The sequence below is a fragment of the Scyliorhinus canicula genome, chromosome 2 (genome assembly GCF_902713615.1).
Source record: "Scyliorhinus canicula chromosome 2, sScyCan1.1, whole genome shotgun sequence".
In the NCBI taxonomy this organism is placed as follows: domain Eukaryota; kingdom Metazoa; phylum Chordata; class Chondrichthyes; order Carcharhiniformes; family Scyliorhinidae; genus Scyliorhinus; species Scyliorhinus canicula.
Window position 1 is genome coordinate 135,256,982 of NC_052147.1, and position 27,283 is coordinate 135,284,264.

The 27,283-nt window shown below is 46.9% G+C and overlaps 1 protein-coding gene across 1 annotated transcript in view; it reads right to left on the reverse strand.

The window, feature by feature from the left end:
- LOC119958521 (receptor tyrosine-protein kinase erbB-4-like) overlaps positions 1-27,283 on the reverse strand; it is a 1,233,387-nt gene that overhangs the window by 759,541 nt on the left and 446,563 nt on the right. The gene's annotated exons all lie outside the window — the stretch shown is intronic.

Sequence of the window (27,283 nt, forward strand, 5' to 3'; positions counted from 1 at the left end):
AACTGATCCCACGTCCCTCAACAGCTTTCGGAGGGAGAGAGCTCTGGATTTCCACCACCCTGTGTGTAAAGCAGTTCTCACTGACATTACTCCAGAACATCCTGCCTCTCATTTTAAGGTGAAATCCACTTACTCTGGATTGTCCCAGCAAAGGAAATAGTTCGCTCTCTTGATAATTCGAGACTTAAAGTTGGATGTTTGTGTGGTGATATGATCTGCATACTCGTCTGCCATTGGGCCAGAACGTCGGCTTACCATTGGCCCTGGTCGGTCATGTGCCTCTCGACCGATTGGCCGAGAGGCCGAGTTAACCACACCTCTATTAACGAGGTATAAATGGTCAGACGACTGACGATCGTCCCTTTCCATTGTAGACGATCGCAGAGCTGTGTTCTAGTCAATTAAAGCCAGACTTTGGTAAATCACTCGCCTTGCGTACAATTGATGGTACATCAGTTTGGTAAAAGCGAGTGAGCGTACAAAGGTAAAAAGCGAAGTGTGGAACAGACTACCTTCACCCAAGAGTGGATTAAATTTGCTGGGTTGTGGGTCGGAATCTTTTGGCCATTGGGATTCTCTGTTCCCACCGGCTGCGCACCCCTATCCCGCAGATACCCCGGTGGCATGGGATGGCCTCAATGGGAAACCCATTGACCCAGGGTAGGAGTATAGATCCCGGTGCCAGGCAAGGGCGTGCCATTGAGAAACAGGTAGCTGGGGAAGCGGAGATTCCAGCACGTGGTATTAAACTGCACTCCAGAGTCAAATGGATCATTCCTATATTTTTCATGGGAAGTGGCATTGCTGGTAAAGCCTGCATTTGCTTTCCATTCCTAATTTCCTTTGAGCTGAATGTGTCAGAAGACAATTAAGACATTGCTGCGGATCTGGAGTCATGTGTAGGCCAGACCGGGCAAGGACGGCACATTTCTTTGCCTTAAGGACATCAGTGAACCAGACGGGTTTTTACGACAATCAATAGCAGTTTCATGGTCATCATTACTAAAAATTAGTGGCGGCACTGTAGTGCAATGGTTAGCAATGTCGCCTCATGCCGCCGAAGACCCGGGTTCGATCCCAGCCCCGGGTGACTGTCCGTGTTGAGTTTGTATATTCTCTCCATATCTGTGTGTGTCTCACCTCCACAACCTAAAGATGTGCAGGGCAGATGGATTGGCCACTCTAAATTGCCCCTTAATTGGAAAAAAAAATGAATTGGGTACTTTAAAAAAATGTTTTAATCATCCCTAAACATTAGTCAGATTTATGAATTGAACTGTTACGGAACAAGCGAGAGAGACAGATGAACTGTATTTCACTCCTCTCACCAACTGTCTGTGAGCAGAAGGTGTTTTGATTATTTTTTAAATATGCTGTTGCGTGTTTTTCCAAACCCTTGGTTTGTGTGATCCGTTTTACTGACAACTCGCAGCAAATTTGTGTTATGATTTCAGTTTATTCCACATTCAAAAACCTAGGGTATGAATCTTCACAACTTCCCACTCTACTACACATTCACATATACAGTAAAGGGGAATAGAAAAAAGAGTTTTACAACGATGGTACAAGACCTACAGAAAAGAATATTAGTTCATATGATTTCTAAGATTCGAGATATCAAAGTCCAGAGGGTGCTTTCTTTGCGTTCAATCCTGGTGAGTTTCTGATTAGAGATGAGAGTACAAAAAACCTTGAAACCTGCAAAACAATGGGTTTGCTGTACTTAGACCGCCAGACAGGCATTGATCAGAGATTTTTTAAATCAAGAAGGCATCAAGGAGTTGAGAGATGGGAACTGGCTGCTTGCTCAGGTTGTTGGGAGTCATTTCTAGTTGATGTTAAAGCAACAGCCTAATTGTGAGGTGAAATATGTGACTTTAAAACTGTGCAAAAGTCCAGAGGCTTGGATCATGTGACAGGGCCCATTAATGGTTCATTGCAGTTTAACTGTCAATTCCTGTGCTTCAAGTCAGAATTTCACTGTTCCATTAATATTTCCTTTTTGCAATGGAACTGGACAGTGCCATGTGTGAGATGAGTCCGTTAAGTTGAGTTTCAATCTCTCTTACTTTTGTAGTTCAGGTTGGGGAGCTAATCCGTCTGCACTTCTTACTGCTTTTGCTGATTACAAGGGGTAATGTACAATGAGATGTGAGATTCCACAGGCTAGGGGAGGAATAATTTTGTTCTTGTAACTCCTGATAGTAGCTGCCAGAACAAAGGGCCAACCCTGTGTTCATGTGGCATGTGGCAGCCATACCTTTTGGTTGAGCAGGAAGTCCTTTTTTTTAAACAGGGCAAAGTATAAAGTTTTGAACAGACAATGTTGGATTTTCTTCCATGTCGTAGGAACCCAACATAATTTAAACTCCGCCAGCTGCCGTGGTGGGATTTGGATCCATATCCCCAGAGCCTCTGGATTACACAGTACAGTGACTATGGGCGGGATTCTTCGGAAACCGGCGGGGCGGGCAACACCGGCGCAAAGGAGTGACGTTAACCACTCCGGCGTCGGGCCGCCCCGAAGGTGCGGAATCCTCAGCACCTTCAGGGGCTAGGCCGGCGGCGGATGGTTTGTAGGGCTTGGCGTCACACCAACTGGCGCCGAAGGGCATCCGCTAGCCGGCGCGAGTTGGTGCATGCGCGGGAGCGGGGGAGGTTTATCTCCGCGCAGGCCATCGCGGACCAGTACACCAGCCGGTGCGGAGGAATAGAGTGCCCCACTGTACAGGCCCGCCCGCGGATCGGTGGGCTCCGATCACGGACCAGGCCACCATGGGGGCAGCCCTCGGGGCCAGATCCCCCTGTGCCCCCCGCCCCCGAGTACCCCGGAGGCCACCCGCGGAGCCAGGTCCCGCCAGCAAATACCTGTCGTAACGTACACCGGCGGGACCCGCCGAAAAAGGGCGGCCACTCGGCCCATTACAGGCCGGAGATTCGCCGGGGGGGCACTGCCAGTGGCCACCGACCAGCGTGGCGCGATTCACGTCCCCGCCAAATCCCCGGCGCCGGAATATTCGGCAGCCGGTGGGGGCGGTATTCACACCACCCCCTGCCGATTCTATGACCCTGCGGGGGGGTCAGAGAATCCCTCCCAATTTGTTTGGAGAATTAATCGGGATAGTGAGTTCAGTGAAGTTGCTCTATGAAGAAAAGACATGCTTTGTGGATTTTTTTCAGTTTCAATTTTCAAGCGGATTGTGATTCAGGGAATTTGTGTTCCCAAAACAGAATTGCAATCATTCAGGCAGAGCTCCTAACTCTTTAATCAAGAAGCAAGTACATTGATTCAGCTCTTTTTGGCTGTAGGCTGGAATATCTAAACTATCTGTAGGTCAGCGAGCAAAGGAGAAATGGGTGTGTCGGGACGACGACAGCAGGGCTTTGGACGACATTCATCCTTTCAGAATACCCCAAAGCTCTTTGCAGCCAACCAAGGACTTTTGAAGTGTTGTCACTGCTGTAACTTAGAAAAAAAGTGTTTTACAACGATGGATAATAACGGTACAAAACCTACAGATAAGAATATTAGTTCATATGGTTTCTGTGGTGCCATGTTTGATTGCTTGAGATCTGCTTGAATGATATGGGAATGGCTTTGCCTTCATTGACAGTTTTCATTCACTCCTAATGATCGAATGGAGAAATCTGGATTCTGGGTTAAATCGGAAGGTGACTTTTGACGAGTGAGGGCGAGTTGATTCTCGCAATTACAATTTTCAATTGATTTCAGTAATGTGAAAACTAACTCCCATGCTTTACAAATCAAGAACATGAGATGTGCAGATGTCAACTGTAATTCAGTGGATAGCACGCTTACCAATGACCCAAAGGGCCGTGGGATTAACTAGGTGAATTGGACAATCTGAATTCTCCTTCTGTGTACCCGAACAGGTGCCATGGTGTGGTGACTACGGGATTTTCACAGTAACTTCATTGCAGTCACCCAAGGCCGGAATGGAACCTGGGTCCCTGGCGATGTGAGGCAGCAGTGCTAACCACTATACCACCATGCCACCCCAAGGATGTGAGGGAAACCTTTTTTACCCAGAGGATGGTGGGAGTTTGGAACTCGTTGCCTGAAAGGGTGGTGACCCTCATAATATTTAAGAAGTATTTAGATATACGTTTGAGATTACAAGCCGATGGTTATGGGCCAAGTGCTGGGAAATGGGATTAGAATACTTAGGTGGTTGTTTTTCACTGGCGCACATTTGATGGGCCAAATGGCCTTTTCTTTGCTGTATGACTCTATGACTCTAATCACACTTGCTTCTTGCAACGGCGTACTTCCAGCAACCTTGGGCATAGCAATAACAAGCCTGCACTTGTACCTCAAGGAGCTTGCCAGTGCCACTCATAACTGTGAGCAAGTTTGTCAAATTGAGCGCCAAACTTTTCAATCAATATTCTTCCCTCATTTGCATTCCAAGCCAAAAATTAAATCAGATCAGTTCTGCGGTATTGCAGTCACACAGAGCGCATAGCTATCAATAATGTATATGTAATATTGCTATCAGCTGTTGTAAAATGTAGAGTCACAGAGCAAGTCAGATTATCCAACCAGTCAGCCCTATTTGCTATTTGTGATTGCTAGGAGGTGAACTACATGAGTACGCAGTTAACTGATGAATTTTGTGGTAGTAGTATTGATCGAAATTAACTTCTTTACTCTCTGCATGTTCGGGGCTAGAGTCCATTATACTGAGCTGTATGTCACATATTTCAGATTGGCATTAATTCTCAATTAATTCCCTAGTACTTCCCACCAAATGCGTCTAGTGGTTAATTTGTTCTATTCGTTTAGCTTCTGGACAGAGGCAAAAGCACAGCTCTTGTAATAACAAATAGAAGTCTGCATATCATTAAACACCCGCTGGGAAGTCAAGGTCAGGCTGAATGGAGAGGCCCACCAATCATAATCACACTCCGGCAGCAGAGAGACCAGAATGCAGCTCTCAAGGACCCAACCTAATGGAGATGTAAATGCACAATATTTAACCTTTACTAATACAGAAATAACAGCACCTCTAAAATTGCATCTGTTCATCGAGACTTGCCAATGGAAACGCATTCAAGCATGAGCTCTTGCAACAGAGAAATTAAAGACCACTGGTCTCGGTAAGCAAATAAGCACTCAGTATTGTTCAGATGTGAATCTCTCTCAAGAGGCTCAGCAATACATATACAGTACCTGCTTATTATGTGCACCGTAATCCCATCCCTCATTGCAACCACCATTCTTATTCAGCAGTTTTGGCTGCAAACTGAGCATTTCAGAACAAATTCTGGCTGTTGAGGTAAGCACTATTATGAAAGCTTTAGGCCCCTAGCTCCAGAGGTGAATTTCCCCTCCCCCATCCCATGGGTCCTCTGATTAGCAAATGAACATGACTAATTGAGGAGACTGCACTTCCAACAAGCTTTGTCCAGCACTCTGGATCTTTGGGGCACCTGAGAGCGGGAGGTTTTATTTCACAAGGTTAAAGGTGAGGTTGACTGCCCTTGACCTCAGGGCAACATTTGACCAAATGTACCATTAAGAAGCCCTCGCAAAACTGGAGTCAATGGGAATCGGAGGAAACTCTCCACTGGTTGAAGATATACCTCACAGAAAGGAAGAGAGTGTGGTTGTTGGAGATGAATCAACCAAGTTCCAGGATATTACTGCAGTAGTTCCCCAGGGTAGTCTCCTAGGTCTAACTATTTTCAGCTGCTTCATCAATGACCTTTGTTCCATCATGAGGTTGGAAGTGAGGATGTTCAATGATGATTGCACAATGTTCAGCAACAGTCACGGCACCTCAGACACTGAAGCACTCCATGTCCCTGTGCAGCAAGACCTGGACTAATATTCTGGTGGCTACCATTGACCAGAAATTGAACTGGACCAGCCATATAAATACTCTGGTTACAAAGGCAGATCAAAGGTTGGGAATTTTGAGGTGAGGAGCTCATCTCCTGACTCCCCAAAGCCTGTTTACCATCTGCAAGACACAAGTCAGGAGTGTGATGGAATACTCTCCACTCACCTGCTGAGCACAGATCCAGTTACATTCAGGAAGCTTGCACCATCCAGGACATTGCAGCCTGCTTGATTTGCACCCATGAACCAACTTAAACATTCACTCTCTCCACCCAATGATGCATGATGGTAACAGTGTGTACCATATGAAAATATACCACAGAAACTCATAGCACCTTCCAAAACCACAACCACTGCCTCCAGGAAGGATTGGGGCAGGAGATGTATGGAAACACCGCTACCTGTAAATTCTCCTCCAAGCCACACTCCATCTTGACTCAGAACTATGTTGCTGTTCCTTCCCTGCCACTGAGTCAAGATCCTGGAACTCCCTTCCCAACAGCACCGTGAGTGTATCTACATCACATGGACTGATGGCTCATCACTAGTCTCTCCAGGCCAAATAGGGATGGGCAATAAATATTGGCCTGGACAACATCACCCACATCCTGTGAAAGTAAACTTTTTTAAAATCTTGAACTCCAAAGTTCTGCTGTCTGTATCCTAACCCTTTTCTCTCATTACCTCTGCGCTCGCTGACCCACATTTGCTCCCACTGCCTTGATTTCATCCTCAGGTTCAAATCCCTCCCTGGCCTTGTCACTCTTTCTCTCTGTAATCTCTGACAACCCTAATGCTCACCAAGATGTCTGTGTTTCTCCAGTTCTTGCCTTTTGCGTATCCCCGATGCTCATGCGTCCACCGATGACAACAGTTGCCTGGGCCCTAATCGCTGGAATTCTCTCCGTCCTCCATCTCTCTCTCTCCTCCTTTCAGGAATGCCTTCTAGCCTCCTTGGCGATACTTTTGATCACCTGTCCTGTAACTCAATGCCAACATTAGTCTGATCATAAAATTTGTCTGTGAGGCACCCCAAGAGGTTTCAACAGCATTGGGTCACTGTATTCCAGGCATGTTGTTGCCGCTTTTGTTGAAATTTTCAGAATCCTTCTGGCCTTTAAAATATTGACGAAGCATGATTGATTGAGTTTCTCGACTCATTATCATGGATCTGGGCCAAGGGGACAAATTGTTTAGTCCATGACTTGTTGCCCTGTGAAAAACACGTCCTATTCTGCCCACGTTTGCAGTCCCACCACATATGCAAATTAAGCTGTACTCCCCAGTACACCATTTCCTGGATCCTGTTTGTATTTTCTCTCCTCCTGAGTTAAGTCAGCATTGTCATGGAAACGGAAAAATAATTGGTAAATATATATGGCAGCACGGGCGGCACAAAACTTGCGTCAACGTCAAGGGTGGCACTTGTTGAGCACTGCTGCCTCACAACACCAAGGACCTGGGTTCAATTCCGGCCTTGGGTGGCCATGTGGAGTCTGCATGTTCTCCCCGTGTCTGCGTGGGTTTCCTCTGGGTGCTCCAGTTTCCTCCCACAGTCCAAAGATGTGCAGGTTAGGTGGATTGGCCTTGCTAAATTGTCCCGTAGTGTCCAAAGATGTGCCGGGTATAAGTTAGGGCAGGGGAGTGGACCTTGGTTGGGTGTCATTTCAGAGGGTCAGTGCAGACTTGATGGGCTGAATGGCTTTTATGGTTCTCAGTGGTCTTCATTCTCAACTGACGCACACTCTCAGCCCCAAAGCCAGTTTGCTGGAACTACCACTAGCAAGCTATTGCTGTATGGATCCCACAGTAAAGTTAAGTTCAAAAGTGCAACCAATAATTGTTTATTACTATTTATCCAGCTCATAGACATATACTTAATTATACTTTTATACGTTTAGGAAAAAACGTAAAGGCGAGTGTTCAAGAGGTAGAAAATGAATCCTTAGTTGCACCTCGTAAAATCTAGCAAGCCCCCACCAATCTGATGGTTGGTGTACGCCGACAGGATGGAACACAACGGATTCAGTGTGACACATACTGCCATTCTGATGTCAGCAAATGGCATTTATAAAGCATATTTGATGAAGTGAAAATGCCCGCAGGGACTACATAGGAGGAATAACATTAAAGATTTAACCCTATTAATGGAGATATCAGGAAAGATTACCAAATATTTGATCAAAGAGATAGGTTTCGAGGAGGACCTGAAAGCAAGAGAAGGAGGTCTTGTGGCAACATCTCTACTTCTGAGCCAGAAACTCTGGGTTCAAGTCTGTTTCAGGACGTGATTGCCTGGGGAGGTGTGTTCATAATATGGCCAAACAATTCTGATATGCCCATGGCAGCAGTAAGAGCAAGGCATTTGCTCATCAGCCACCACTGTGCAGTACTGCAGAACAACAGCCTCCTCATGTTAAAATACTCCTCAGGCAAGCTCCTGCCCTGGGCTCTGCTCTGTGGTAAACACCCTTCTCCCTTCGAGGCACTGCTGATGGGTACAGAGACAGAAATAATAATCTTTATTATTGTCACAAGTTGGCTTACTGTAACATTGCAATGAAGTTACTGTGAAATCCCCTAGTTGTCACATTCTGGCGCCTGATTGGGTACACGGAGGGAGAATTCAGAAGTCCAATTCACCTAACAGCACGTCTTTCGGGACTTGTGGGAGGAATCCCACGCAGACACGGGGAGAACATGCAGACTCCGCACAGACAGTGACCCAAGCCAAGAATCAGACCTGGGATCCTGGTGCTGTGACGCAACTGTGCTAACCACTGTGCAACCAAAGGTTTAAGAGTGAATATCAGAGCTTCAGACCAAGGCAACCGAAGGCACAGCAGCCAATGGTTGATAGATATAAACTGGATTTGCACAGAAATGCCATAATTGCAGAAGAACAAAAGTCTCTGTGTGACTGAGGACTGGAGGAGATAACAGAGGTAGGGACAGGTGTGGCAATGAAGAGATTTGAACAGAAGGTTGAAAATTGTAAAATGAAAGTGTTACTGTACTGGGAGACAATGCAGGTCAGTGAACAGCGGGGCAACAGGACTCGGTGTGAGTTAAGATATTGGCACCAGAGCTTTGGATGAGCTGGAGGTTGGAAGATGAGGGGTTGGCCGGGAGAGCATTGGTTTTGTCCAGTCTGGAGATAACAAAGACATGGATGAGGGTCTTAGCAGGGGATGAGCTGAGGCATGGAGCTGATCATTTTGAGGCTCTGGAGTGAGTGTGGAGGAATTATCTGGTCAGTGTTGTTTGTGGAGCCCTGCTGTGGGCAAAATAATTGGCCTGTTTTCTGCATTGCAATAATGACTAATCCTTGGTCTTGAAATCCAACAGGTGGTGTCCCATGCCTCTGATCCAGAAGATCAGGGTTTGAGTCCCACCCCAGGAGTTGATGGCCAGGGAAAGTACGTACATAACGCGGGCAAACAGATTGAGTGTGCCAACCTGCAAATCCTTCCATACACATCAATGGCTGGAGATAAGAGTGTAGAGAAACCAGATCAGCCACGCTTGATGTGGAGTGGCGCCCCTCAAACTATAAGCCCCTGGTGACAGACTAGCCACCTGTTCTGGGAATTACTAGCTATGGAAACAGACAAAAGTCTGCCTTAATGCACCACTAGGTGTGGGAAAAGAATTGGAATGAAATTCCAGTCCTTATTCTCTGACCCTCATCTCCCAAGTATGGCTCCTGCCACCAGTGAAACATTGCTGAATCAGTCCTTTTCTCACCACTCCAACTGTTCATTCACACTTGGTTCAACAAAGAGATGAAGAACTTGCATTGCTATAGCACCATTCATGACCTCAGGATGTCCCAAATTGTTTTACAACCAATGAATTTAATGTAGTACGGGAAATGTATGACTGATCCATCTACAATGAGGTCCCACAAGCAACCAGATAAAGTGTTTGAATGTGTTGATTGAGGGATAATTACTGGCCAGGATCCTGGGAGACCTGCCTTGCACTTATTGGAATAGTGTCACATGAACTTTGGCATCCACCCTAAGATGATAGGCAATGCCTCTGCTTAAAAGCTCCAATGGTGCAGCACTCTTCCAGTACTGCACTGAAAGGTCAGGCTCCAGTCTCTGGAGTGGAATTCGAACCGGTGGCAACAGTGCTATGCACCGAGACAAAATGGAAACCATATGTAGCCTAAATGAAACATTATAACTGAGGTACCATAAAGTATTTTGGATCTCCCAGTGTGTAATATGAATGACACAGACCAATACTGAGTGGTGCAATAGGCTCCTTTCATTGCTGGGAGCTGGGTACAATCCCATGACTGGACTTATTCACAAGCAACCTAGTCATATGGATGGCACAGAAGAATAGGGATCCAAAATCAACAGAGGACAGACAGAAGCAGTTTGTGAATAAGCTCATACAGTCCCTGTGCTCAGCAATCTCCATGTGCAAAGTCTACATAGGCTGTCAGGTTGATCCCAAATGGTGACATTTTGCTTTGCATAATCCAACCAAAGGATCGTGGAGTTATACAGGGAGGAAGGAAACCACTCTGCCCGTCGTGCATGTGCCGGCCACAATGTTCACAGTTCTCAAGTAAAACATTTGCATGTTGCCATTTCTCAGTCCATATTCTGCATCTGACAATTGAGTGATTTGGGGAAAATCATAGAATTCATACATTGTAGGAGGAGGACATTTGGCTCATCGAGTCTGCACCGACACTTCAAAAGGTAACTCTGCATATGTCCTATCCCCGTAACTCTATAACCTAACCTGCACCACCTGGACACGAAGGGGCAATTTATCATGGCCAATCCACCTAACTTTTTTTTTTACAATTTGAAGTACCCAATTCTTTTTTTTTCCAATTAATGGGCAATTTAGTGTGACCAATCCACCTAGCCGGCACATCTTTGGTTTGTGGAGGTGAGATCCACGCAGACATGGGTTGAATGCGCAAACTCCACACAGATAGTGACCCGTGGCTGGGATCAAAACCAGGTCCTCGGCACCATGATGCAGCAGTGCTAACCACTCCACCACTGTGCCGCCCCTACATTCCATCTAACCTGCACTGTGGGAGGAAATCAGAACACCTCGTGGAAACCCACACAGGCACGGGGAGAATGTGCAGGCTCCACACAGACAGTCAGTCACCCAAGGTCAGAATTGAACCCTGGCCCCAGGCGCTATGAGGCAGCAGTACTAACCACTATGCCACCATGCCACCCTTGATTGATTATGATGAATTGATTTATCCCCTCACTGTTAGAGGGGGAGTTCCAGGAGTTTGACCCAGCAACAGGGAAGAAACAGCGATATACTCCCAAGTCAGGATGGTGAGTGGGCTTGGAGGGCAACTTCCAGTTGGTGTTCCCAGGTATCTGCTGCCCCTGTCATTCTTAGACCAAGCTCAGACCTGTCCTAATGTCTCAATTAGTGGTTTGGGGCCAAATTATGTCTGATAATGCTCTTGTGAATTGCTTTGGGATGTTTACCTACATTGGGGCAGCACAGTAGCATTGTGGATAGCATAATAGCTTCACAGCTCCAGGGTCCCAGGTTCGATTCTGGCTTGGGTCACTGTCTGTGCGGAGTCTGCACATCCTCCCCGTGTGTGCGTGGGTTTCCTCCGTGTGCTCCGGTTTCCTCCCACAGTCCAAAGATGTGCAGGTTAGGTGGATTGGCCATGATAAATTCCCCTTAGTGTCCAAAATTGCCCTTAGTGTGGGTGGGGTTGCTGGGTTATGGGGATAGGTTGGAGATGTTAACCTTGGGTAGAGTGCTCTTTCCGGGAGCCGGTGCAGACTCGATGGGCCGAATGGCCTCCTTCTGCACTGTAAATTCTATATGTAAATGATAAATGCAAGTGATTGTTCCTGCCATTCTATTGTCACAAAACCTCTTTATACCTCTGGGATCCATCGTAAGTGCATGTTTAGTGAGACAGCCATTGCAAACAGGTATTTAATGACAGTTTTCTTTTCTTAAATGAAGATGCGAGCAACAAAACCCATCCCATTATGAGCTTTGATTGGAAAAGTATGAGAGAGATCAGGAGTGTACGTTTCGAAAGTGTTGCGTGCTTGCTGAGCCAGGCAACAGCTGCACAGACCGCACTTTGTTCAAAGTGAAGTATCAGTGCCTGTGTTACTGAAAAAGAAAAGATTAATTCATTCGGGTGGATTGACAAAAATGCCGCAACCCTGCCACAATGTATCGCTGACAACGATCGTGCATTTCACGTCTGAATGAAATTTTCAGCCTTGTTTTTTTCTCAAGAAGGTAACTTATCCTCCCTGTCAGCACCTGAAATTGAAGCATCACGAAACGGGAGATTAAAGTCATTAATTCATTTTGAAATACCTTTTTCCATGTGGTTTTTGCAGCAAATTGAAATATGATGCATGATTGAGCCTGCGGTTTACAAATTGTTTCTGAATGATGATTCGCTGCTCTTTGCCACAAGATGGCCAGCTGATCACATTTCCACTGGCAAATTTTCCTTTTGCCCTGAAGCATGTGCTCTGCAGCCCTCTTAAAAAGTGCATGTGTGGGGGTTCCATGCCCCAACCATGAAGAATTGTTGGGAACCCCATGCCGCTTCTGTGGGTAGGGGGGGTTCTGGCATGATTTAATTGCCCTTAAGGTAATCTAAGCTAGTGAGTGGGTTGCATGAGTAGCTCTCCCACATCTCACTGGGCCGCAAGATTGAAATCTGGGCCGGGATTCTGCCCTACCCGGCGGGGCGGGGGGGTCCCAGCGTAGCGGATTGGCGCCTACCACTCCGACATTGCGCCTCCCTAAAGGTGCGGAATTCTCCGTACCTTTAGGGGCTAGGCCCGCGCCGGAGTGGTTGGCGCCAACGGCCTTTGACGCCCGCCGCCCGGCATCAGGGCTGGCCAAAAGGCCTTCGCCGGTTTGCGCATGCGCCAGTGCGTCAGCAGCCGCTGACGTCACCACCGGCGCATGCGCGGTAGGGGGGGTCTCTTCCGCCTCGGCCATGGTGGAGGCCGTTGCGGCGGCGGAAGAAAAAGAGTGCCCCCACAGCACTGGCCCGCCTGCCGATCGGTGGGCCCTGATCGCGGGCCAGGCCACTGTGGGGGCATCCCCCGGGGTCAGATCGCCCTGCCCCCCCCAAGACCCCGGGGGCCCGCTCGCGCCGCCAATCCTGTAGGCACCAGAGGTGCTCCAATTCCAGCCGGTGGGAGAGGCCTGTCAGCGGCGGGACTTCGGCCCATCGTGGGGCGGAGAATCGCCGCAGGGGGCACGCCGATCAGTGCGGCGTGATTCCCGCACCCGCCGATTCCCAGGTGGCGGAGAATTCCGGCCACGGTGGGGGCAGGATTTACGCTGGCCCCGGGCGATTCCCTGACCCTACGGGGGGTCGGAGAATTCCGCCCCAGATGTGTTCGCTAACAAAAACAGAAAATACTGGACAACCTCAGCAGGTCTGACCGCATCTGTGGAGAGAAAAGGGAGCTAACATTTGGAGTCTGGATGACTCTTTGTCAAAGCTCTGTGTTCACTGACTATGACCCTTGAATACGATTGAATACATTTAATACACGCCAAATACTTCATAACGGGTTATAGAAAATGCTAAATCATTAGTATATTAATAGAACTCTCATCAATTTCAAATGGTAAAAACAAAAGAGAAATGTACCGGTATTTTGGTTATACCGGTAGAAAGAAAAATTATGCAGGTGGTAACCAGCCGGATGTGGAAACCCAGTATATGGGCAACGATCAACAAAACATCTCATGGGCCGCAGTCAGAACCCTGTTTGGCCTCATGTGGGTCCACGGGCAGCAGCTTGCTGCCTGAGGCACTTAACTGGTCAGCTTTGGGTCTCCGATGCAAAATTAGCCCCTCTGGCTGAGAGCTGTCGGGAATGGTGGCTGCTGCCAGTAATGCTCTGAGGCCCAGCCTGAGGATTGCCACTGGTTACTGGAATGAGTGAGACAGGCTCTGGGGACTGCCGATGGGAGAGAGGGGGGAGGGACAAGGAAGGACTGGAGTTCAGCAACCACCCTCTTCCCGATGCTGGGTCGCTTGAAAAAGGAATGAATGCCTGTCAATAAGGGACTCTGCAATCCTTCACGCCCACCCATGAGGCCACAGACAAAACAAACTCAAACTATCTCATCTTTGCTCATAGTTAAAATTCTATATTTCTGGAATCATCCTCATAGATCCCTTCAGTATCCTCTCGAGTGTGTAATGTGCTGACCAGAACTGGATACAGTACTCCATCGGCAGTGCAACTGGTGTTTTACACAGGCCTCAGCCAATGAAGGAATATATTCCATTTGCTTTCTTGATTACCAACCTAGGGGTTTTGCTACCTTCAGGGATCTGTGAACTTGGACTCCAAACTCTGTCTGTTCCTCCTCACTTTTTTTTTATTTGGCCATGGGATGTGGGCCACCATTTATTGCCCATCCCAGAGGTCATTTAAGGGTCAGTCACATTGCTGTGGATCTGGCGTCATATGTAGGTCAGACCAGGTAAGGATGGAAGACCCTCAAAAGGATATTAATGAATCTGGTGGGGTTTTATGACAATAGTTTCATGGTCACCATTAGACTTTCAATTCCAGATTTTTTTTATTGAATTAAAAGTTCATTGTTCTTTGGACATGAGGAAGTGCTGGGGGTTTTGGCCAGGGGTGGTATCATGACTGGTACAGGCTTGGAGGGCAGAAGGGCCTGTGCTATTATTCTTTGTTCTTATCTGCCACGGTGGGATTCCAACCCAGCTCTCCAAAACATTACCCTCGGTGTCTGGATTACTAGTTTAGCGACAATTCCACTGTGCCACTGCCTCCCCTCAATATCCTGCCATTTACTGTGTATTGCTTTTCTTGTTTGTCCTCTCCAAATGCATTCACTCATCCTTCTCCTTACTGAATTTAATTTACCACTTTGCTGCCCACTGATATCTTCCTGCATTCTCTGGCTTTCTTCCTCTCTGTCAACCATACAGCCAATTTTCATGTCATCTGCAAACTTATTAACAGTACATTTAAATCTAAGTCACTGACATGTATCACAAAAAAACAGCACTGAACCCTTAGGATTTCCCCTACTGGAAAAACCCTTCAGTCACAAAGATACCCATTCACCATCACCCTTTGGTTCCTGCCACTGAGCCAGCATTGGATCTCAGAAGTATTTAATCGGCCGACCAAGTGGAACCTTGTCAAAAGCCTTGCTAATTTCCATGTAAACTACATCCAACGTGCTACCCTCATCGACCCTCCTTACTGCCTCCTCAAACATATCAGTCAGGTTGGTGAGGTACGATCATTCTTTCGCAAATTCATACTGCACTGTCAATTTTATGATTCTATGACTGGCCTTGCTTACTCGTGTGTCTCCAAAGTACGATTTGTAACGCCTCACAGTACTTTGTCCAATAATTCATCCTCCAGTGAATTAGTCTGACCCATCTTAGAATTAGCTGGGCTATCTTTCCTCCCTTTTTAAACAATGATACAATATTAGCAGTCCATTTGCAATCTTGATTTCACCTTTGATCCCGAGATGAGGCTTCAAACCTCATACTCATGCCATCATTAAGACGACCGATACCCACCTCTGTCACACCGTCTGACTTTGCCTCTGCCTGAGCTCACCTGCTGTTGAAAGCCTCATTCATACCTTTGTTACCTCTAGACTGGACTATTCCAACACACTCCTGGCTGGACTCCCATGTTCTACCCTCCGTACATTTAAGGTCACCCGAAACTCTGCTGCCCGAGTTTTAACTTGCAACAAGTCCCATTATCCGATCGCTTCAGAGATACACTGGTTCCCAGTCGAGCAATGTTTTCATTTGAAAATTCTCAGCAATGTTTTCAAATCCCTCCTGGGCCTCACCCCTCTCCATCTCTGTAACCTCCTCCAGCCCCATCATCCTCCAAGGTATCTGTGCTCCATTAATTCTGACCTCTCGTGTTTCCCTGGTCGTGCACTCAGAGCCTGTGTATACCAGCTGGCAGAGGTATTCACAGACATCTTTAACCTGTCCCTACTTCACTCCGAGGTCCCCACCTGCTTCAAGAAGACCACCATCATACCGGTACCAAAGAAGAACCAGGCAACGTGCCTCAATGACTACCGCCCGGTGGCCCTGACGTCAGTTGTAATGAAGTGCTTCGAGAGGCTGATTATGAAGCGCATCACCTCCATACTCCCGGAATGCCTTCAATTTGCATACCGTCGCAACCGTTCCACATCAGACGCCATTTCCCTGGCCCTACACTCACCCCGAGAGCATCTCGAAAACAAGGACTCCTACATCAGACTCCTATTTATTGACTACAGCTCCGCCTTCAACACCATAATCCCAGCCAAGCTCATATCAAAGCTCCAAAACCTAGGACTTGGCTCTCCACTTTGCAACTGGATCCTTGACTTTCTGACCAACAGACCACAATCAGTAAGAATGAACGCCAACTCCTCTTCCACAATAGTCCTCAATACCGGTGCCCCGCAAGGCTGCGTACTTAGCCCCCTACTCTACTCCCTGTACACACACGACTGCATGGCAAAACTTGGTTCCAACTCAATCTACAAGTTTGCTGACGATACGACCATAGTGGGCCGGATCTCGAATAACGACGAGTCAGAATACAGGAGGGAGATAGAGAACCTAGTGGAGTGGTGTAACGACAACAATCTCTCCCTCAATGCCAGCAAAACTAAAGAGCTGGTCATCGACTTTAGGAAGCAAAGTACTGTACACACTCCTGTCAGCATCAACAGGGCCAAGGTGGAGATGGTTAGCAGTTTCAAATTCCTAGGGGTGCACATCACCAAAAATCTGTCCTGGTCCACTCACGTCGACACTATCACTAAGAAAGCACAACAGCGCCTATACTTCCTCAGGAAACTAAGGAAATTCGGCATGTCCACATTAACCCTTACCAACTTTTACAGATGCACTATAGAAAGCATCCTATCGGGCTGCATCACAGCCTGGTGTGGCAACTGCTCGGCCCAGGACTGCAAGGAACTTCAGAGAGTCGTGAATACCGCCCAGTCCATCACACAAACCTGCCTCCCATCCATGGACTTCATCTACACCTCCCGCTGCCGGGGGAAAGCGGGCAGCATAATCAAGGATCCCTCCCACCCGGCTTACTCACTCTTCCAACTTCTTCCATCAGGCAGGAGATACAGAAGTCTGAGAACTCGCACGAACAGACTCAAAAACAGCTTCTTCCCCACTGTCACCAGACTCCTAAATGACCCTCTTATTGACTGATCTCATTAACACTACACCCTGTATGCTTCATCCGATGCCAATGTTTATGTAGTTACATTGTATATCTTGTGTTGCCCTATTATGTATTCTCATGTATTTTCTTGAATTTTGTTTAATTCCTTTTTCTTCCATGTACTGAATGATCTGTTGAGCTGCTTGCAGAAAAATACTTTTCACTGTACCTCGGTACACGTGACAATAAACAAATCCAATCCAATCCAATTTCCTCAATTATATTTGCTCCGTCCCCAGTGGTAGTATTTTTGCTTACTTCTGTCTCAGGTTCTGAATTTCCTCCTCAACATTCCTGCCTCTCTTTCTCCTTTACGACACTCATTAAAAGTCATCTCTTTGACAAAGCTTTTTGTCAGCTGAACCAATATCTCCTAATGTGGCTCAGTATCACACTCTGTTGTATAATGTTTCTGTGAAGCACCTCACAATATTACATTCTGCTGAATGTGGTGAATTAATTAATATAAGTAGTTGCTGTTTTCAAGCTCTCCACCACCATGCCTGTAGTAGATAAGGAAGTGATAGGCAGGGCCTTCCGACTTCTTGCTTGCTTTCTTGAGCAACCTGGGATGTCTTAGAACATAGAACATAGAACATAGAACAGTACAGCACAGAACAGGCCCTTCGGCCCTCAATGTTGTGCCGAGCCATGATCACCCTACTCAAACCCACGTATCCACCCTATACCCGTAACCCAACAACCCCCTCTTAACCTTACTTTAATTAGGACACTACGGGCAATTTAGCATGGCCAATCCACCTAACCCGCACATCTTTGGACTGTGGGAGGAAACCAGAGCACCCGGAGGAAACCCACGCACACAGGGGGAGGACGTGCAGACTCCACACAGACAGTGACCCAGCCGGGAATCGAACCTGGGACCCTGGAGCCGTGAAGCATTTATGCTAACCACCATGCTACCCTGCTGCCACCTTGCTTAAAGACCTGGTGATTTATCCACTCCAAGGATGCTAAACACCTTAATGTTTCCTCCTTCAATGTATTTATTCCATCCAATATTTCACACTTCTCCATGACCATTGTGTCTGTACTGTCCCTTTTTCTTGGAAAAATTGTATTCATTGAGAACGAGGCTCACGTTCTGCACCTCCACACACAAATTACCTTTCTGGTCATTAGGTGGCCCTTCTATTTCTTTAGTCAGCGTCAGCCTTGCTCTGACATATTTATGAAAAAATCTTCCATGATTTTACTTATCAATATTTTTTCATGTCCTCTCTATGTTCACCTAATTTCCCTTTTAATATCACCCCGCGCTTTCCATATTCCTCGGTTTTCTGCAGTGTTCAACTATTGACATCGACGTAAGTTTGTTTTATTTTTGCTGTTTCACATCCAGATGTGTCCAGATTTGGGGTTCCCACTCTTTGTCAGAACCTGCAACGTGGGCACAAAGTACAGCGAGAATTGGGAAATGCTATTCTCACCGTCGAGATGGTGTTTCCTGATTTTCCAGGCCCCTTACTGGTGGCAGAATGAGAATCCCTCAACAGAAGGCCCGGACCATCTTTCAAATATTTTAGCAACTTATTAGTGAACAGTCCCCCTCACAGAATATTCATCGGGATCGGATGACATCATATGAATCTTGACGTGATGCTATTTACGATACCTGTTTAAAAATGAGAACCTGGTGACCTCATCTCTGAAGAGGGTATCAGAGGTGAACGTTCAGGTCCCCATCACTCTCCAGGGTGCCAATTCGAGAGGGGACATTGGAAAAGATGTGGGAAACCCACATAGGTGACTGGGAGTGTACAGACGGGAGTCCTGTCAGCTCAGATGGTGATGAAGTCTGGCATGCATGAGAGGTGAGTGGGAGTGGGGAATGTGAGGAGCAAATTATCTACTGGGGGGACCATGGGAAGTTGGAGGGGAGAGGAGGCACCATGACAAGTGTTGGGAATTCCTGAAGTGGCTTGGAGAGAGATGACTGTAGAGGTGTGAGGGGTGTGTGAAGGGGTGCAGCGGGAGACATGAGCAGGCAGACACACCTTCAGCACTGTAGCCACGCCCTCTTGTAGAACGCCCTCTTGCACTTACTATTACAGCCACAAACTCCCAGCGGGGCTGGTGACCTTGCTTGTTGGACATCTGGGCGATCGCAGGTACAGGATGTCATGCCTCTGCACGACACCAAGCAGAAGTTTGGTGAGAGCTCCCTCTATGAAACGTAGTGCTGTATTCCTGGCAGCCACCCTCTGCAACCCCCCCACCCCCCGACTGGAACAAGTGCTGGGGAGGTGTTTAAAAGGGGTGCCCAGGATTACGATTAAGTTATCCCAGGCCGAGCAAATTAGAGGCAAGCCGTCACATGTGCGGTCTGAATCATGTGGGTTAAATAAGCTGAGTATACGGTGAGATTTCCCACCATCGGGATTCTCCCCAGTTTTCTCGGCAGGACCGGTACTTTGAAAAAATGTGGGACAGGTAGGGGGCGGGATTCTCCAATAATGGGGTATGTCCCCACGCCAGCATCAAAACACTGGCGATTCACTCTGGACTTTCCTGAAGAAAGTCCAGAGTGACTCTCCTACCTGAAGTGGGATAGCAGGGGCCCGGAGTAGTCCAACATGGCGGACCCACACTGCGGACCGGCAGCAAAAAGATAGGTCCCCCCGAGATCGCGCGTGCCCGTGGATCGGTGGTCCCCAATCGATAGCCTGGCCATCTGTGAGGCCCCCTCCCCCCAGTGAAGGATCCCCCCGCCCCCCCCACCAGGGTGGCCACGAACTGACACTGCAGCTGCCTCAGGCCGTTCCTGACAAGCAAAACGTGTTTCGAACCACGCCGTCAGGAATTCGGCCAGTTTACATCCGGAGGACCGGAGAATCACGGGAGTGGCGTTGGACTGGTTTTCGGGTTTGACGCCCATTCTCTGCCCCGCACCAATCGTGATTTCTGTGCAGAGGCTCGGAGAATCCCACCCAGGAATTTTCTTATTTTTCTGCAGAGTGGCGCAACCGGTAGGAAAATCAGGGTGGAATCCGCGGCCCTAAGGACAGCTTCCTCCACCATATTTTTAGAGACTTCGGCAAAAGAACGTTAAGGGCCGGGTCCTGATTTTAATCAGTAAAAATAGAACCAACCCACCGATGCAGCCCTTCTCCCACCCAGCACAGATCTCCACTTCCCCCCTCCCCAACGGAGCTCCCACTGGCCATTCTCCACAAAATTCAGACCCCACCACCCCCCCTTCCTCCAGAACACCCACACACACACAGCACAACACCCCACCCTCCAGCAATGCTCAGGCAGTGCCAGAATGCAGTGCTAGGGGGCAGTGCCACGGTACTGCCCTGCATGACTGCACCCCCCCCCCCCCACCCCCCCCCCCCCCCCCCCCCCCCCGTATTCACCTGTGCACCTCCGGCCCCAGGCACATGTTGTGTGGGACCTGTCATAATTCACGGCGGTGTGCCCTCACGCCCATGTGAATGGACAATCCAACTTAAAGGTACGATGATGATATTTAAATCTAATCAATTGGGCATTCTGATTTACAATGTTGGGATTGCTGTTATGTCACTGGGGATGGGGGCTGGGGACATTTGATCTGGGAAAACGCCGGTGTAAAGCCATTTTTGGGCTCTCACAGGAATTTCCGCCCCCATTGCTGTTCCTGCCCCCAGAAAATAAGTGTGGAGAATATATTTGTTTTGAGCCACTTTTGTCTCCTCGTCTCCCAATGTTCCAATCCTGATTTACCTTTCAAGTAGCCATTTCCAGTCAACGTTTGGTAATTGCATCTCAGCTTGGTAAAATAGTATTTTCCCAATTTAAAACTTGCTCTTCCACCTGAGGCAAGAAAGATAAGGGGCTGGACTCACCAAAAATGGGGCTATGTGCCCATGCCAGCGTCAAAACGGTTGTGTTTCGCTCTGGACTTTCCTTAAGAAAGTCCTGAGCGATTCTCCAACCTGCAGGGGGCTGGCAAGGCCCCAGAGTGCTTCTCACAGCTATGGCTGCGGATATGGGATATGCGATTCCCGAGCTATTCTCCGGGGAGCAGAGAATCATTTCAATGGTGCCGGTCCCGATTTCCGGGTAAACGGCCATTCTCTGCCCCCGCGCCGAACGCGACTTTGCCCGCGGAGGCTCGGAGAATCCAGCCCATGGAGACAGATATTGTACTCCAATATCCTATACATTTACAGCAAGACTTCCTTACCGTTGTACTCCAACCCCATTGGAATAAAGGCTCCCAGTTTATTTCAGAGTGCCAATGGGAGAAAACGTGGACTGTTGTTGCCTGGTTTCTGATTGTCAAAACTACTGGATAGTCAGACTGGGGAAGCTGGGATTCTGAGCAGGGAGGCAGGGAATCGCAGGACATCCATTTCCCACCTGGGAAACAGGCAATAGCCTGAGACACCATGGATCCCTGATTCAGTTTTCAGGACGGATTTTAAATGAGTGCCCGGCTCTTCCGCTGAAAGGAAGGAGGGGCAGAGCTTGCATTTCTGAATCACCTTTCATAACTTCAAGATATCGCAATGGGCTTTACAGTCAATGGTTTTTAGTGATGTTGATTGAAAGGATATTGGTGGATTTTGGATGTTGGGATACTTCCCTACAGTGGCCTTGGGGTGTGACTTGGTATACAATGCCAACTCCATACCCATTTAGGGAGGGCAGCATCAATGACAACAACCTGCATTTATATAGCACATTATCAAACATTATCAGGGTCCTGACAGTGGAATGATTAGAGTTAATGCTACTGCCTGGATAAAGTATAGCGATGACGCCATTTCCTAGCTAAAACAGAACTGACAACCAGTGGAATGATAACATCCCACTGTCACAGAGAAGCTGCATCATTAACTCTATAATATACAGAGTTCAGTGTTACAAATCGAACAGCAAATTATATTGATCTAGTATCTTATGTTATCATGACCAGTCAGACGATTTTGAAACGCTGGGGGATTTTTAACTGGGCAATTCAATTTTTAAATTCTTCATCGAGTAAGGCTCTGAGCTCCAGAATTCCTTTTCTAAACCTCTCTACCTTCTTCGTCACATCCACCTCCTTTAAGATGCTCCTCAAAACCTTCCTCTTTGACCAAACTTTTAGTCACCTGTCCTTAGTCTGTAGCTTGGTGTTAACATTGCCTGAATTGCGATATAAATACAAGTCGTTGTTGTTTTTCCCAAATGAGCATGAAGTTGGCATCATCATTATTTCTGTGTTGTTGCCAAAGACTAATTTTACCTCCTTTATTTTTTCCCTAATCTCAGGGATGCAGGACTCACTTTCACTCATTCTGTTCTGAAGACACCAACCCCATGGTTTGTGTAGATCACAGGCGCCAAGTTAGCATTTGCCATTTGCTGTCTCACCCACCCAATGGGGCCACTCTTCATAGGTGAGTCGTGACATATCTAGATCACTCCCAAACCCTTCCAAACCAGAAATGGCAGCTGGGGTCCTATTTGTATTATGCAGCCCTGACCAGTGTTAAAATAAGGCTGAATACTTTGGGGGTCCTTTCAAAATGACAATAGCTGCCTGGCCGGTGTTAACAGGGCGGTCAAGGTGGCCAACCCCACTTTGTGGTTATTAATAGTAGGTGAGTGCAATGAAAGAAAACCCAGTTATTCTCCAGTTGTAATCTGGAATCGGCTGCCTGAGGAATTAGAGATGCAAAGCCATATTCCATCATCCTGTGATGCAACACACTGAGAATACCAATCTGCTGCATGAAGACATTGACCTGCTTCAAAGAAAATCAACCTGTTTAATTGAATCTTCGAGTTTCCATTTATTCAGAAAGTCAGCAAGCGTATTTAATGTTTAATTATCCGCAAAAAAATCACACAAGGGGAACAGTCGAGGTCTGTACCTGGCTTGGGGCAATAGGAGTCACTCTCACAGTAGCCATGTCGCTGAGTGTTAGATGTCCTATATCCTTTTAATAGCAGATTTGTAGAGAATGGAAACAGAAGTATGTCTCACAATGAATTGCATTTGTTACCGATGCAAAATATTCTGCTCGACTCTTTTAAGAGCAGTATATGCAGTATGACTTATAGAACATTTGCACGTAAAGAACTGCCAGGAATCACAATTGACTGTCTATCCAGGCCATCCATGGTACCTCTTCCTTATAAGTAGCCAAAGTTCCTAACTGAGCTTTATTTTGAAACTGTCTTTCATGCTATTTTCAAATCAAACATTGTAAAACAACATAAATATTTCCAGCACAGATGCAGGCCAACAAACCTGAGAGGTCTCTGGCTGCATTTATGCTCCACACAAGCCTCCTGCCACTCCTGCTCATCTAAACCCATCATATTACCTTCTATTCAGGTGGATATTTAGCTTCCCCTTAAATTAATTTCTGGTGTTCACCTCAATGAGGTAGACTTCCATGTGGTAGATGCTTAACCGTTTCTTGAATAAGGTTTCTCTGAATTCCCTTCTGCTTTGATCCGTGACAACATTATGGCCCCGAATTCTGGTCTCGCCCGCCAAGTGGACAATGTCTTTGCTCGTCTACCCTCTAAAGCCCCCTCATAATCTCGAGGATCTCTTATCAGGTCAATTTATAGCCCTCTTTTTTTCTCAAGAGTGCAGCCCCAGTTTGTTCAAGCTTTCAATTTCACACGCATGTTCAAATTCCTGCTGAGTTTCAATGCTACCTTCTTGGAACCTTTGCTCAGAAGTATCATGGTGATTAAAAGATAGCTGCAGCATAAAGTTAAACCTATTTGAGCACGCTCATATGGCTGAGCGTAATTGCTATTCTATCCGTGAGCCACATTAAAAGCAATGTAAAAATAATCAATTGTTTTACTGAGTCCCCAATTTTGCCCCGGCTGTTAGATCAGGGTGGCAAATGGGTTGGCAAGGAAGTCCTTCAAAGTGATGGGAGGAGACAAAAGAACACAGCCATTTTTTAGTGGTCAGCTATGCTGTGCTGACTCTGGAGGACCATGTCGCATTCATTTTCCTGTTTTCTTTAGGGATGCATGACCTGCACTGGTCCGACGACCGGACCATTTTGGGATGAGGTTCAAACACTGACTCAAGGTAACAGCTGATATTTTCACCATTGTTTAATTTCAATGTTTCCTACCAAATTCCTCTCAGGTTTTACGAATTTCACGGAGAAATGAATTGTCACTCAGTTTATTTCCATCTAACAGCTACATTTTTGCTGCCAGAATTTTAATCTCTCATTCACCTTGGATAATTACTCTTGAAATTCCGATCGGAACATCTGTGAGTAATTACACCGCCAGCAATTATTCCCATTTCCAAGTGATTACCTGTTCAATTGAAGGTCAGTGGACAACGTAAACCTGTGCCAATCAGACAGACAGTGCATGAAGTGACAGAGAGAGGGGGAGAATTTGAGCAGCAGGGGCGGGGGTGAATGAAAAGAACTGCGGAGAGCTGGGTAGGGGCGTACAATGGGTATAATATGCTGGGTTTTTACACTCGACCAAATGTGTGAATTTTGCCGGAAGATGCAAAATTGTGCGCTGAGAGCGAGAAATTTAGTGATAGCTTTCCTCATATCAGGCACAATGGAATTTTCACTGAAGTGTGAATACTTCACCAGGGAGTGGTCCATAGAGGCAATTTTAACTGGTCAATAGTGTGAAATGGGTGATATTGGATCTGCTATCTGTTAAACATCCCTTCTGATTTCCATGTGTGGAAAGAAATTGATTGGTTTGTTTTATCATATCTCTCCAAGTTAGAATTGCTGTACCCACAACATGATTTAGGCCAGAATCATGGAATCGTGGAATCCCGACAATGCAGAAAGAGGCCATTCAGCCCATCGAGTCTGCACTGACTCTCCGAAAGAACATCCTATCTAGGCCCATGCCTCCATCCTATCCCCATAACCCTGTAACCCCCATCTAACCTTTGGACACTAATGAGCAATTTAGCAGTGCCAGTCCACCTAACCTACACATCTTTGGACTGTAGGAGGAAACAGGAGCATCCGGAGGAAACCCACGCTGACATGGGGAGAATGTGCAAACTCCACACAGACAGTGATCCAGGACCAGGATCGAACCTTGGGCCTCGGCGCCATGAGGTAGCACTGCTAACCACTGCGCCACCGTGCTGCCCCTAAACCCGCCCCTGGTGCTGTGAGGCAACAGAGCTAACCACTGTTTCAGGCTTCCTCCCACAAGTGCTGAAAGACGCGTTTGTTAGGTGAATTGGACATTCTGAATTCTCCCTCTGTGTGCCGGAACAGGCGCAGGGGTGTGACGACTAGGGGCTTTTCATAATAACTTTATTGCAGTGTCAATGTAAGACTACTTATGACACTAATAAAGATTATTATTATTATCTCCTGGCGGCATTGGGTGTCTTCAATGGGAAATCCCATTGACAGCAGCGGGAGCAGGGAGTCCCGCTGTTCCCCTCCACCAAGAAACATGGGGCTGGGCAACCGGAGAATCCAGCCCTTAGAGTAATAAATCACACACCATACAGGAGGCCAATCAGCCCATCATATTTGTGCTAGCTCTTTGACAGAGCTATCCATTAGTCCCAATTTCCCTGCTCTTCCCCATAGCCCTGCACATTGTTCACCTTCCGTAATTCATCTGAGACATTTTGTCAAAGCTTTTGGTCTTGCACTCATCAGGACAATCGCAAGAACACCAATTGTCAGGGGCTGATGAGTACAAGACCAAAAGCTTTGCCAAAATGTCTTTATTCAGTAATACTTAAGTTCTGTACTACAAAATGACCATATTTATCTAACTGATTTTTGAAAGTAACTGTTTGAATCTGTTTTGTGAAGAAAAAGTTTCCACATCTTGGCTCTGGTACTTTGTAAACTATTTTAAATCTGTGTCCTCTGGTGATCAACCCTCCTGCCACACAAAACAATGTCTCCCCATCCAGAGCGGTTGGTTCAACAATTCCGGGTTAATTGGAGGATGTGGAAAGATTGGAGTGAATCCTGCTGCCCCCTTGCAAGAGTCATCAAATTCTTTCGCAGTCCTACATGACTGAGGGCTCCTATGCCAGTTATAAAAGGGCCTCATATTATAAAAGCAACAGCAATCTTGATAAATGTTCCCAACATACAATGGTAAAAAAAGTCAGAGCTTGGTCCCTAACTCTCCATGCACCCCTGAGCCGCTGAAAGAGAGGTGGGAAAGATTGGCTTTATCACAAATGACTGCAGATATTATTGCTGGAAACACTCAGCAGGTCACATAACATCCACGGAGAAAATAAAAAACAGGGTTAACGTTTCCGGGCGCTGACCATTCAAGGCCTGGCCTGAAACTTTAACTCTTTTCTTGCTCCACAGATACTGTCTGACCTGCTGAATGATTCCAGCACTTTCTGTTTTGATCACGGAGCAACAACACACTGGCTAAGTCACAATAAACAGAGATCACACTCTCTAAACAGGCATATGGGCAATAAAAAGATAGTGTCTAAACCTCATCAGAATACACTCCTCCCACGTGGCTTCAATACTTCTTTGACAATGCAATGCCTTAAATCTACTCCAGGATGCTTAATTAGTTTGTTAATGGTCTGGCATCTGATAGATATGTTTTGCAGTAACAGTTTACCAAACAGATTTAAGTAATTAACTGTAAATCACTTCATTAAATGGTTTTAGTGCAAACTGTTATAGTGGAGAAGATTAGCACCAACTGTCACCAGGAGAGTGTTTTTGCCGCCACTCTGAATATCTCAAGATTATGTAACCTGAAACACATGGAAACTGTAAAATCTCACTGCACGACAAACCTACAAAACAGAATTGAAAAAATACACGGCTGCTCCCAGGGAGGTGGCAAAACTAGAAATCTGAAAGAAAGATAGGGCATATTGGAAATGGCCTATCATTTTAGAGAGAGCAGGAACTTCACTGTGGAACCTTTAACCTGCTGCCTTTGCCCTTTCACATCTGCTGTGCACTCCCAGCACTTTTCTGTCTGCCGCTTGAAGCGGTAATCGATTCATCCCCTCAGGTGCTGAAATGTGTTTTTTTTCTAATGCAGTCTTTAAGTGGTCAGCTGGCTGTTCCTGCTCATGTCTGCAGCCACAGTTAAGCCACCTGTGCCGCTCTGCCAATGTGATGCACAGTAACCTGGCCAGTGG